The sequence below is a fragment of the Cyprinodon tularosa genome, unplaced genomic scaffold (assembly GCF_016077235.1).
Source record: "Cyprinodon tularosa strain WSP-4 unplaced genomic scaffold, ASM1607723v1 ctg463, whole genome shotgun sequence".
NCBI classification, from domain to species: domain Eukaryota; kingdom Metazoa; phylum Chordata; class Actinopteri; order Cyprinodontiformes; family Cyprinodontidae; genus Cyprinodon; species Cyprinodon tularosa.
Genome location: NW_024039189.1, coordinates 1,224,402 through 1,236,899, shown reverse-complemented (window position 1 = coordinate 1,236,899; position 12,498 = coordinate 1,224,402). Strand labels below are relative to the sequence as shown.

Genomic DNA, 12,498 nt, shown 5'->3' with positions numbered 1-12,498 from the left:
AAAGTGTCTTGATATTCTACTGGTTTGCATCAGGCTTGCATGCTACGCTTGTTAGCTTAGTAGACAGCTAATTGCCATGGTGGGTGGTTGGAGTGCTAGAAGCCTGATTTTCAGAGTGTGTCATTTTTATTTAATCGGACATGCAAATGCAAATAACGTGTGACAGACTGTGACCAACACAGCCGGAACATAAATACTGTTAAGTTCAGAAATGTTATTGGCTCAGGAAATATTCCTGCATAAAGGCTATAAAGACAACCCACTGTTTATCTATTTATTTATTATATTCAGCTATTTCACTTCACAAGCCAAATTTGACAAAAGAAATGAGGGAACAAAAAAATAAAAATCCTTCTGAAATAGTAGCATGCCAGATTTTGCTTTGTTGTGCGTTCTGTGTACTACAACACCACACTAGTTGGTAATTGTTGGCCCGATTTCATTATCTGCTACTAAGAATTTATGCAAAACAACAAAAAATCAGAAAACAGTCAGGCTGCACAAACTAATTCGCATTCCTTGTAGGATTTTTAATTTGCAGAAAGCATTAACACATCGGAAATCTGACAAACAGGGAGGGGGAACAGCCTCTTTAAAACTGTGCTATTCAAACTAGCGCATAGTTTAAAAAGCTTCCTCATAGATTGATGAACGGTGTAAAGATTTCACATCACAAGGAGTTCTGATTAAAGCCATACACAACAGACCGATTGCTGCTTTTTTTGTATCAGCCCTACAATCTGCCTCACCTGAGTAAAATTGTTGTTAATGCAGAAATAATATCAATGCAAACGATATTAATAACCATGATGGGAAAAGCTGGAGTAATGTCAGTTAATCAATGCGAACAAATCATGTGCATCTTGCTATGATCATCAGGGGGAGTGTGAATATTAATGTTGGAGTCTGAATCAATGCTAGGGTTGCATACATTGCCACCAGTGTTTACTCATGGTTAAGACATTTCTTTCTTTTATGTTTTGGCTGCATCCCTGAGAGCAATCGATGAAACACTAAATAGAGATAAGATACGGACCATTACAGCAATTCAAAAACACCAACAAAACATTAGCGATTGTGTTATTGTAAACTCTAAAGATGGGGTCTTCAAATTTCAATTAACTTTGGTTTGTAGATGCGGATATTAATTAAAAGGGCTTACAGAAGGACAACAAAAGAGATGGGTTTATTGTCTTGAAATATTCTCATGAAAGCTGCATCTGTATGTCGCAAAACCTGGCTACCTAATTAACGAGCAAGGGAGGAAAGACATTACACTCGAAACCTTTTGATTTGTGGGTAGTAATAGTACCAGGCTTAAAAAAAATTAATTCTTTATTTCATTATTTGATAAGGAGGCCTTTAATGAAAATATCAGCCCAGGAGCAAAGCAAGTCAACATCACTACTTAAGTGTAAAAATGCTCTTAGTGGTTAGAGGGAATGAATTACCTTATGACTACAGTTCATTAAATAAAATGTGAAACACACCTGGTGGGCTAATGGAGGACAAATGCAGAAAAAGCTGCGGAAGGAGTGAGAGGGGACGTGGCAATCAAAAACAAAGCAGTGTCTAGTTTCTCTTTGACAGGTTAATAAAATGCCTGCTGCTTAGCGTTCTGACAGCGTTTCTCCCTCCGTCTGGACTGGGTGGTGTGGCTGTATCTGTGTCACCCGGAGCAATCATAACATTCCTCTCCTCCTAGTCCAAAGCTGGCTTTAGATTTCCTTGGCAGTAGAATGCCCGAGGGGGTCAAAGAGACAAAAATTCAGAGCGATAATAGGCCAAATATCAGTTACGTCTCTCACTTGTAATCACTGGCTCGGCATTAAAAGCATCTTTTCTTTTTGTTCTGCAAACTTCAGCTGGATGCTTCTGAGATGAACATAATGTAATCTGTGCTGCAAATATCTGCTGCTTTTGTGCATCTGTTCAGGAGGTGAATAGCCGGGCCTATCAGTTACTCTCTAGAGGTGATGTATACAGTCTCTTGAACAAAGGAACAAACAGATGAGGGATATGCAATGTTATCTATTTCTACTGTCTCCATTTCCATGCCAATTTGGCTAATGGAAAAATTATTTAGCTGCTACTGCTTTTTGTTGTACAAGGAAAAGGACAAGCTAAAGCTTGAGGTGACATGCTAATTCTATCTTTCATACTTTTTCACAATTTTAACGGCAGTTTATTTCACTAGATCCGTAGACCAAAAAAAGGCAGTACATTGTTGATTTTTTTTTTAAAACAGATCATGCCTTCATTTGAAATGATACAACTAAAAATTAAAAAGGTGGAATTTGTTTTACTCTGATACCCTAAATAAAATCCAGAGCTACCAAATTTGTAAATGTAAACCTCAAGTGAAGAAAAACAATAGATTAAGTTATTCTACAAAAGTATGAGACTTAAGCACAACCACAGAATAGAAACCAAAATTTTTTGGCCTTTGGCTGGCAGAAGATATTAACTGTAAATCATCAAACCTTTTATACCATGAAACATAATGGTGTTACTATCATACTGTGAAAATGTGTTTCATCAAATCTGCTCAGATTTAATAGAATTTAAATATTGTGATGTAAAAAAAAAAAAAAAAAAATCTGCAATAACATTTGCATATTACCATACCATTATATACCATATTCTAAACTTAAATAGGAACGCCAGTTTTTTTTTACATTGGGCCCTTGATTTTACGTTATTACATCATGTTCTACTCACCCATATAAGTTTTGTGTCATTTGGAGCTGTTCTGAAGATATTCCGGTTATATGCAAGTACTGTAATGTCTTCCTATGAAACAACAATCTCAGCTGTTTGAAGGTGGAAGCATTATGCTCAGGGGATTTTGTCATTAAAGGAGAAGTCTGGTAAGCAAGGAATAACCAATGAGTCATTATTTATACCTAAAACTAATATGTTTGCAGTGATTTAATGAATTAAGCGTTAATCAGAAGAAAAATGCTAAACTTTTTTTTCCGTTGCGATCACTGAGTCCAGGAACGGCAGTTTTTGCACAAATACAGTAATACCTCACTCCTGACATCTTCCGGCAGTGACGTCACGGTGCAGTAAGCCGAGCACCATTCTCCTCGCTTTACAAGCAAAATCAATGGGAAATACTAGACACCCCTGCAATCCACAGTTCCACATATTTACTATTTCGAGAGGACTTCACCATTGAAATTAGCAAGAGCTGTAGTTAAACTGACAATGCCCATGTGCATGACAGTTGGATGTTGTAATACATCGGGTAAAAGTGAAAAAACAAATGAGTTATTTCACCTTTTCAATTCATGATCCTCCATGGACAGGTTCTTCGTTGGATTGCCAAGTTGAAGAGGGAGGATTTGCCATTGAACTTCTTGCCAGAGAAAAAACATGAGTTACTCTCTGCTTCGCATAGTGCACTGGTCGTCACGATCACGGATAATAGTGCGTTGTGACAAACACCAGAAACAGCACTGAGACTTGCTCAACAGCTGATACCGCACCATGATGTCACAAACTAGTAGGTGGCAGCAGTGTTCTTTGACAAACATGGATGTCTCTGGTAAAGCACATTCAAATGAAATTACTCTTATTTAAAAACAAAAGTAAGTATGTTTATTTCATACTTAAAGTTCTTTCAGAAGTTTGTATTCTGAATGTCACCGGACGTTTCCTTTAAAAAGAGAGAAAGAAGATTGTCCGAGTTGGTGAGAACATGGATAAGGTTAAACAATGGAGCAATCCTGGATGAAAGCCTCTCAGAGCATTAAAAAGACTCAAGAGTGTGGTCGACGTTCATCTTCCTGCAGTAGGATGACCCTGAACACACAGTCAAAGACACAATCGATGGTTTATACCAAAGAACATTTTTAGCTAGACAATCCCCCTCTAGAAAACACAGCTGTAACTGCACCCAGGAGGAGGTTCTAAAGTATTGAATAGGGTAGACTGAATACAAACTTCACTTGAAAACGATGCATCCTTTTCCTTTGTTTTATCCTTCTTTATAACAATGTGTTCATCTGTCATACAAAATGTGTATGAAATAAATTCAGTGCAACATAGCGTGCAACACATATATTTACATCTTTTTCTGATTCATTCAAATAGGAAAAAGTTCTACCTCAAACATACACTGTCTAACATTTGGATTTTCCTTTATTAAAAGTTATGGGACATAAAATTGTAATCACAAGACATTCAGAATGAATTTGACATAATCTTCAAGATGTTAAAGTTTTTATTCTGGTACCACGATATGTGTCAGATTATGTGCCCAGCTGTCTGTATTACTATTTCATTTTTCACACTGATGGCTATGAGAATAAAGACACAGGTTTTAAATACAATTCCTCAACCGAATACACGATCATCCCCAGATGTGCAAAAGATAATGTCAGCCTAATCTTTAAACGCAAACAGTGGCATTGCCTTGTATTCACTGAGGAGGAAAGTAACTTTAAACTTTATAAATTGCTGTTTAACCCATTCTTAAAGGAAAAAGCTGCAGTTTTTTATATCCTTGATGTGCTTCTTTACTCACATAAACGTATGAAGAGACAAAACTCCTGAAATTAAAACTGATATACACAAAGCAGAGGAAGAAGTCATTTAAGCAATTACTAAGGAACATAAACTGGCTAGTTCTAACGCTCTGCCCCACTTTATCAGGCATCTCCAGTATTGTCCATAGGGAGTTAACTTTTAGAATGTTTACTGGTTAAAAAGGCCAGGCATGCATCTGAGACCACATAGGCAAGATAATGTATCCCAGGCTGCAAAAGCAGGCAAATCACTGTGCATTAAGACTGGGCACACAATAGACAACAATGCCTTGCATAAACACTATTTAGAACTATTCACACGGCATTGAAGAGATGGGCGTCGACTCGCCATTGCTGCAAAGCCGACTCATTGTGCAGAGGTGAAAAGAAGTCTAATGAACAGGAAGCCTTATTTGAGAGAGCTGACAGTAACCGCACAACAGCCGCATTGTGCGCTTGCCACCAACCCTGTGGGTCTCTACATTAGGAGAAATGATGAGAAAGTAACCCGAAAAGAGACAGTGGGCCCTTGGACCAACGTAAATGCAACCAGACAATAATGGGGGGGGGGGGGGGGGGGGGGGGGGACACAAGCTGTCCCAACCTTTACCCAGAAGCAGCCCGTTTACATGCACAGAACTTCAACTGCTCTCATGGTTGAGGATAAAAGCCCCCCTGGCCAGATTGAACTTTGAAGTATATTTTGGGTTAGTTTGCCACCAAAGAGTGCAATTTATAGTGGAGCAGCTGCTAAAATATATTTCATACATTTTAAATTAAATGAAACTCTGCAGGGGCAAAGTTAGAAACTCAAAGTTTGCTGTACGCCCCCCCACCACAACCACCACACACACACACAACCCTCAAACACACTCACACATGCGTTATGTCCCACAATACTTATGGGAACTACCCATTGACTTCATGTCATTTCATTCGTCTTTATGAACTTACGAAGACCCTTAACCTAACCCTTTCCATTATCAGCACATACCTAACCTGAAACCTAACCCTAATTAAAAAAAAAATTATAAAATCTTTCTTTATGGGGACAGTTAATTTGTCCCCACAATAACCTGTAAGACCCCACAATGTAGCATATTCCTGTGAAATTGGCCTTACACTGTCCCTACACGTAACAGACATTGCTCCTCACACATACACACATCTGCTACACACATTCACATTATACCCCTGCCTCAAGCTTCATCAATCTCTAACAAAGGGGTGACATCACCAATAAGCACAGCCTTTTATAGCTTTAAGCAATGAGCCTTATTTACTGATGAGATAAGCTCACTACTATTGTCTCCTGATCACTTTGCTACTTTCTCTTGTAGCTGAAAAATCAAACGGCACTTTTGGAAGCTGGCAGAGCATGTCTAGGACTTAAAGGCTAAAGCAGGCAAAGAGGTTTTCTATTTGGTGGCTTTCAAAGCACCACATTAGCCCGTGTAGTTCAAAGCACCGGACACAGGTAAAATTACAAAAGTGAGAAAAAAAATGCTGTTTTTTTTATAACTTATCCAGTTCTGTTTTAGTAAAGTAGGTCTGATTGCCTAACACCATCACATTAGATTAACTAATTTCATCTATTTTGATATCATACTAATGATATTTGGTATCTATTTATGGTAATATATGTCAGTTTTTAGGGTTAGATTGGGACCATCTTATGTTTTATTAAAATATTTAAATAACATTTACCTGCAAGAGGTAATTTCCAATATTATGGTTTAATCAACAGTCAAATTATCACCAATTACATAGGACTGAACAGAGATTATGGGAATCAGAAACAGAATTAATAAAAGTATAGTGCAATATGTTTTTGGAAAATAATGGACAGGTACATTGTGACATCTGACCACGTTATACGAGTGGTTTTCTCTTAAGACCCTTACAAAAATAAATAATGTAATATGACATTATGTAAGTACAGAGATTGTTTGTGTATAACTATACATAAAAAAATCGTTGGTACATCTTATTTAATGAAAGATAAATAAATACACATAAATAACTTGAATCTGACTAAAGTAGTAATGAATAAAAATTCAATGAAAAAGAAGAAATGAAAGTCAGACATTGATTTTCAGTCATGCTTCATGGGCTGAAGCGGGTCTTAGACAAAAATGATAGTAACCTGAATTTAATATTTTGTTACACAACTTTTTGAGGCAATCATTGCAATCAGATTCCTGTAACTGTTTGAGACTTCTGCTCCTCTCAGATGGTATTTTGGTCGACACCTCATGAGCAGACTGCTCCAGTTGCCTTAGGTTTGAAGGATGCCTTTTCCAGAAGGCATGTTTCAGCTCCTTCCAAAGTTAGTCAATAGAATTTAGGTCAGGTCTCATAGAAGGCTACTTCACAATAGTCAGATGTTTTCCCCTTAGCCATGTGTTTTTGGTCATTATGCTGATGCAAGAGTCTTCACCAAGATTTCCGACACTGAGTAGCACCTTTCTTTCTAGAATCCCCTTGATGGTCCTAAGATTTCATTGTACCCAACAGAAATTGAAGCAATCCTTTGCCAGAAGAAGCAAACAGCCCCAGAAATTAACAGAGCCTTCTCCATGTTTCAGATTGGGATGTGTTCTGTTCTTGATATCCTCCATTTCTAATCTCTGAACATAGAGCTATAGTACCTTGGCAATAGGAAATTCTTCCAGAAGCTTTGTGGTTTGTTGGCATATAGTTTGGCAAATTCTTGTCTGGCTTTTTTATTATTTGTTTTTGAACAATGGTAATCTCCCATTAGGTCCACTTTAGTTCAAACAACAATACATGATGTGATATGACACTGATGTTCTTGAGCTTGAAGTTCACCTACAATCTGTTTAGAAGTTTTTCTGAGCTCTCTTGTTAGCATTTGTACTATACATCCATGAATCTGAAATATCTGTCTAACATGTGACATTGTAGTCACAGGAACATCAAGTGTTTGAAAAGGGTCTTATAGTGCTTACTTTTAACATGCTTGTCTAAAAAGGTCCTTCAAATGTCCTGAGACACCTCTTTCTTTCACCTCCTGAGGACCAAGTTGAGTGTGGTATACACCAGGCCATCAAATAGGACAGTAACTACATGTAGTGCTAGAAATAGGTCCACTGACTGAATACAAGACTTTAGACACTTGTGATGCTAATAAGTGGATATTTTGCTAATAAGTGCATACACCTCGTGTCACTTTGGTCACATTATTTCCTGTCTTTTTTGGGGGGTAACATTATTTCTTTTTTTTATCATTCTCTTGAAACATGATTGGCAAGCAATGTGACTTTCATTTATTGATTTTCATATAATTTCTATTTCTTATTACTTTTGTCAGATTCTATTTTTTACCTGTGAGCATTGTAAGGTTTTCCTTCATCAAATTAAAGTTTCAAATTATTTAGTCCATGTGTGCTTAAAGCAATAAGAAGGTGTTGAAGGGGAGAAGAAAAATATTGACAAAATTGATCCATCAGTTTTGCTTCCAAATGAGCAAGCTTGCATTGGTAGGCCCGATATACCTAGAAGTTATCAAACCAGGTATATAGAAAAAGAATCACCTACAGTATGTATTTTGCACATTGTTCGTTAGCTACTCTTTCTCTGGTTCACTCTTCTATATATCGTTTATACTGTATGATAGTAAAACCTAATTTATGTTTTTTGATTCAATTCAAATTCAAAATAGTATTACTGAAGTGTGTCCTATTATTGCCTAGTTACAGTTCAATCATATTCCACATTCTGAACACTCAACTCTTTTTTCATATAAATATATCCATACTACAGGCTTAATTTTTGTCCTACTGGTGACATATATTTGACATTTAAAAGTTTAAATCTGCATAAATGTGGACAGATTTTTAAATTTCGTTGTAAGACAAATAAATGTGAATACAGTAAATGTGATTTTTTGGGAGGAAATTTTGATTAATCAATTAGTTAACTGTTTTTTTTGTATCAGAACCTCTTATATCATTGAGAGGTGTGTAAAATGCTTTACACACTCTGCAGTTTCAAACTGACCACAGACTGGATGATTTACAAAATATAATCATCCTCTACATCTGTGACCTGTAATTATTGTTTGTAGCACTGTTACTCAGAGTCCATAAAGCTTAGCTAGGTTGGTTGCTAAACTGCTGAGGCACCATGATACAGTGTGCTTAGTTACATCCCTCATGTATGTGTGTTCATGCTTATGTGTGGACATTGCTGGCTTAAAGTTAAATAAAAACTGGGAAATCAGCACAAAGTTGTTCTTGTCTTTCCGACTTTTCCAAAGTCATGTCAGTAAAAACTGTAGTCTAACTAGGTTGGTAAAACTATATAAAAAATAGAGCAACAGCATATTCTATATTAAGAGCCTATTTTTAACAACATAAAAGCAATTTTCTAACAAACTACAACCTGCGTCAAGGCATATCTCTTAAAATGTGGTATTTGTTGTTTTTTTTTCTTAGTTCCACACAGTCACGTCGGGCGTTGGGAACTTGTCAGATATCAGTTTGTGTCAGAGTCTCAGGGGAATGGTTCCAGCCCCCCCCCCATCCCACTTAGACGCACACAGACACCCACACAAAGAACAAAGCCGCCATAGTCAATTCTCTTAATTTCACTGCAGCCTGTCGAAATCCAGTTTTCCTTTTCTCCTTCTCTTCAACAAGTACTTTATGCTGGGATCAGTCAGGTTTGAGTCGCCAACAAAAACCCGAGTCTCTCACTTCGTCGTCTTTCAACGCTGGATTTGACTCCCCGGCTTCCTGCCACTCACACGTGTTTGCCGTGCAATTTGTTTCCATTTGTCAAACAGCAAGAATCCATTACAAAAGAAAAGGGAAATCGCTGGCGAAACAGAAAGTTTCTGACAAACACAGTCTCCTAAACTCGACACGGCCCTCAGACTGCCTAGATATTGGCAATTGACAACGCCTTCAGCTTACTATAGATATTTGTTACATTATTCCTCATTTAACTGACAATGGATGCTTTCTTAACAGAAAATAGCAGGTATCACACACTCAAATCACCGCTGAGAGATCATTTTTTTCTCTTAAAAGTGAGGATACTAAAAGTTTGAATTCATCATTTTCATTCACTACCTTCACATTGTGCAGACTCTTTTTTGTGCTTTATTTCTCTGGGATTACAACTCATTGTGTGCACAGCCAAGTTTGCCACTCAATTATTTATTTTGGCTTTATCAGCAGTATGTTGACAGCCTTGCTATTTACAACTATTCAATTATGTGTTAAAATAGTGCTATTATTGGTGAACATAGGAATGTATCTGTTAAGTAATACTTTTGTGCAAAACTTTGTCATTGCTGTTCACTCGCTGAGAGAATGCAGGGATATATTTATATCTGCCTACTCTGATTTTAGATAGTGCCAGGGGTATTTCTATAGCGTTTTTGCCAAAGTCCCTGATGGATTTTAAGATGCTGTCAGCGCTACATCAGGTGCATTAGCACCTCAGAGAGCTGTGATGCTCCAGCTGCCGTGTGCCTTTTCGTTCTCCCCCCGGCCCTGGCCGCCAGCCTGACACCCGACACAAAGTAATCACAGATCACAGCGTTTAATCACTGAAACAAGCACTCCAGAGGACCCCACTGTCAATATCCCACTCTCTCATTATCTGTTTGGATTGCACATCCACGCTGTCAGATACACAGACTGGAAAATTAAGATTAAAAATATGGTAATTTCATTTCAGGCAGCAGGCTCCTCTCACTGCCCCATTGTGCTATTGATTACCTCTGAATTCAATTTTTCTTTTCAATGTAAACTTCAATCTATTCGTGAGCCAACAATCCTGCTCCCAAGGGGCCATTTGAGAGTAAGTAACCATTTAATATGACTCTGGCTGAAGATTCATTGGCTTTAATGAATTGTGTAAATCACTCAGCTTCTAAAGAAGCGGATGTCCTGCAGTTCACGACCCAAATTTGGGCCTGGTTAAATACATCCTTCTAAACCTGGCTTAAGTGTTTACTGACAAGAGTCTCTTAATGTGTAATCACCGTCTGGGTGAAGCCAAATTAAAATTGCCCCATTTCTAATGGAGCTTGTAGTAGAAGCAGTGTAATGATAGAGTGGATAGCTACAATACTTTTCCAATAAAAAAAAATCACTTGACTCACACATAATCACCAGGTAGGTTTTTTTAACCACTTACCAATTTGTAGCTTCATGTTCAAGACCCGCTATAACCACTGACCTAACTGAGGCAAACACACAATTCAGAGAAGTAAGCAACTGAGAGGAAATGTTTGTAAGTACAACCACACTCTGAATGAACAAACCCTTGCAAGAACATTATTAATAATGAGTTTTGAATTTCATATTTTATAACAAAGTCCATATTTCAATTCATTTCATTTCAGTTTATTTATATAGTGCTAATCCACAAGATATCATCTCAAGGCACTTTACAGAGACAATTAAACCAGATCATAAAGTCAGATTGACACAAAGTTTTCTATCTAATGAAAGCCAGCTGATTGCATTGACTCAAAGGCAATCCCTCACACCAAACATGCTTGTAGCGACAGTGGAGAGGAAAAACTCCCTTTTAACAGGAAGAAACCTCCAGCAGAACCAGGCTCAGTGTGAGCGGCCATCTGCTGAGACAACTGTCAAGGCGGCCCTGTCCAAGAAACACACAGCCAGGCAGACAACTCGAGCCAGCTCCCATGTCAAAGGATGATGAGAGCATATTCAGCTAGTTACAGTCAGAAAAACAAGACTGCACTGAAAAAACAGGCCAAGCTCAAACCTCTATAAACAAATGTGTTGATGACGGTAGCACAGCTGATATTTCTCTCCAGGATGGCGTCACAGCCAAACAGGAACAGACCAGATGAAGCAACCACGAGGAAAAAGCAGGGAACGCATTGTGTTAGAGATTGAACTTACAAATTCTGCAGAGTGGGAGAACAGAGATAGAATGAAGCAGAATGATGGGTCCGTATGTCCTCCAGCAGTCTAAGCCTATAGCAGCATATCTATAGATAAAGCTCAGGATAACCTGAGCAACTCTACTATCAAAAAGGAACAATTTAAGCCTAAATGCAAGCAGAGTGTCTGCATCACAGACTTAAACTGGTAGTTAGTTACACAGGAGAGGAGCCTGATAACGCCATTGACGAACATTTATACACACTTTCTCCACTACGGGGACATAAGGCAGATATCTGGGAATTTGGAAGTGTGTTTCAATACAAGTAATTTCAACTTCTGGGGTTCACACTTTACCAGATAAAATGTCCATCTGGGTAAGACTTTGCGATTACCCTAGGGTTATTGAGGGGACAGGGTAATGTGCTAAGCAAAAAAATTATTGGTGTACCCATTTTTCAGTGAGGTTGCAAAGTGGACTTTTTAAAAGAAACGGTACTGGTGGAAAAGAGTTGAATATATTACGCTTTATGTGAAAGAAAATATATTTTTATGATGCTTAAGTTAGATCAAAGTCTTATAAAATATGAACATGTACTAAGTTTATAAACATATTTCTTACTTTCCTAAGATGTCAAAGTTTTGAGAGATCAGATGCCTTTTCTCACTGCAAATGCATCCAGCTCACCATGCCAGCATTTTGCAGGATCTAAAACAGATTAAATTCAGCCAATGCAAACTGATCTTGTCTAGTTTATTCAGTGTTTGATTTGTCTCTTGAAGAAATCTGTTTGTCATTAAAGCTAACAGAAGTGCATATAAAGAAATAATTGTTGTATTAATCTTTAATCAATTCAGCAATGACAATAAATCTGTTAGAGTTAAAAAAAAAAAACAGAACAGTAGTTGGGCCCCATTTTCCAGCCTTCTAGATTTGGGCTTTATACTATCATGGTTGCAACAGGAGTTTTGCTGAGATATGAGTGGAAAGAGCTATAGCTAGTTATGTCTCTGGTTTCTGCTTATCACCACCTGCTGGGATGGAGGTATATTAGTTTTTTACGTGA

General features: G+C 37.7%; 1 protein-coding gene across 1 annotated transcript in view; it reads right to left on the bottom strand.

The window, feature by feature from the left end:
- The window catches only part of LOC119793887 (multidrug resistance-associated protein 4-like), a 107,818-nt gene that overhangs the window by 27,509 nt on the left and 67,811 nt on the right, over positions 1-12,498 (bottom strand). The gene's annotated exons all lie outside the window — the stretch shown is intronic.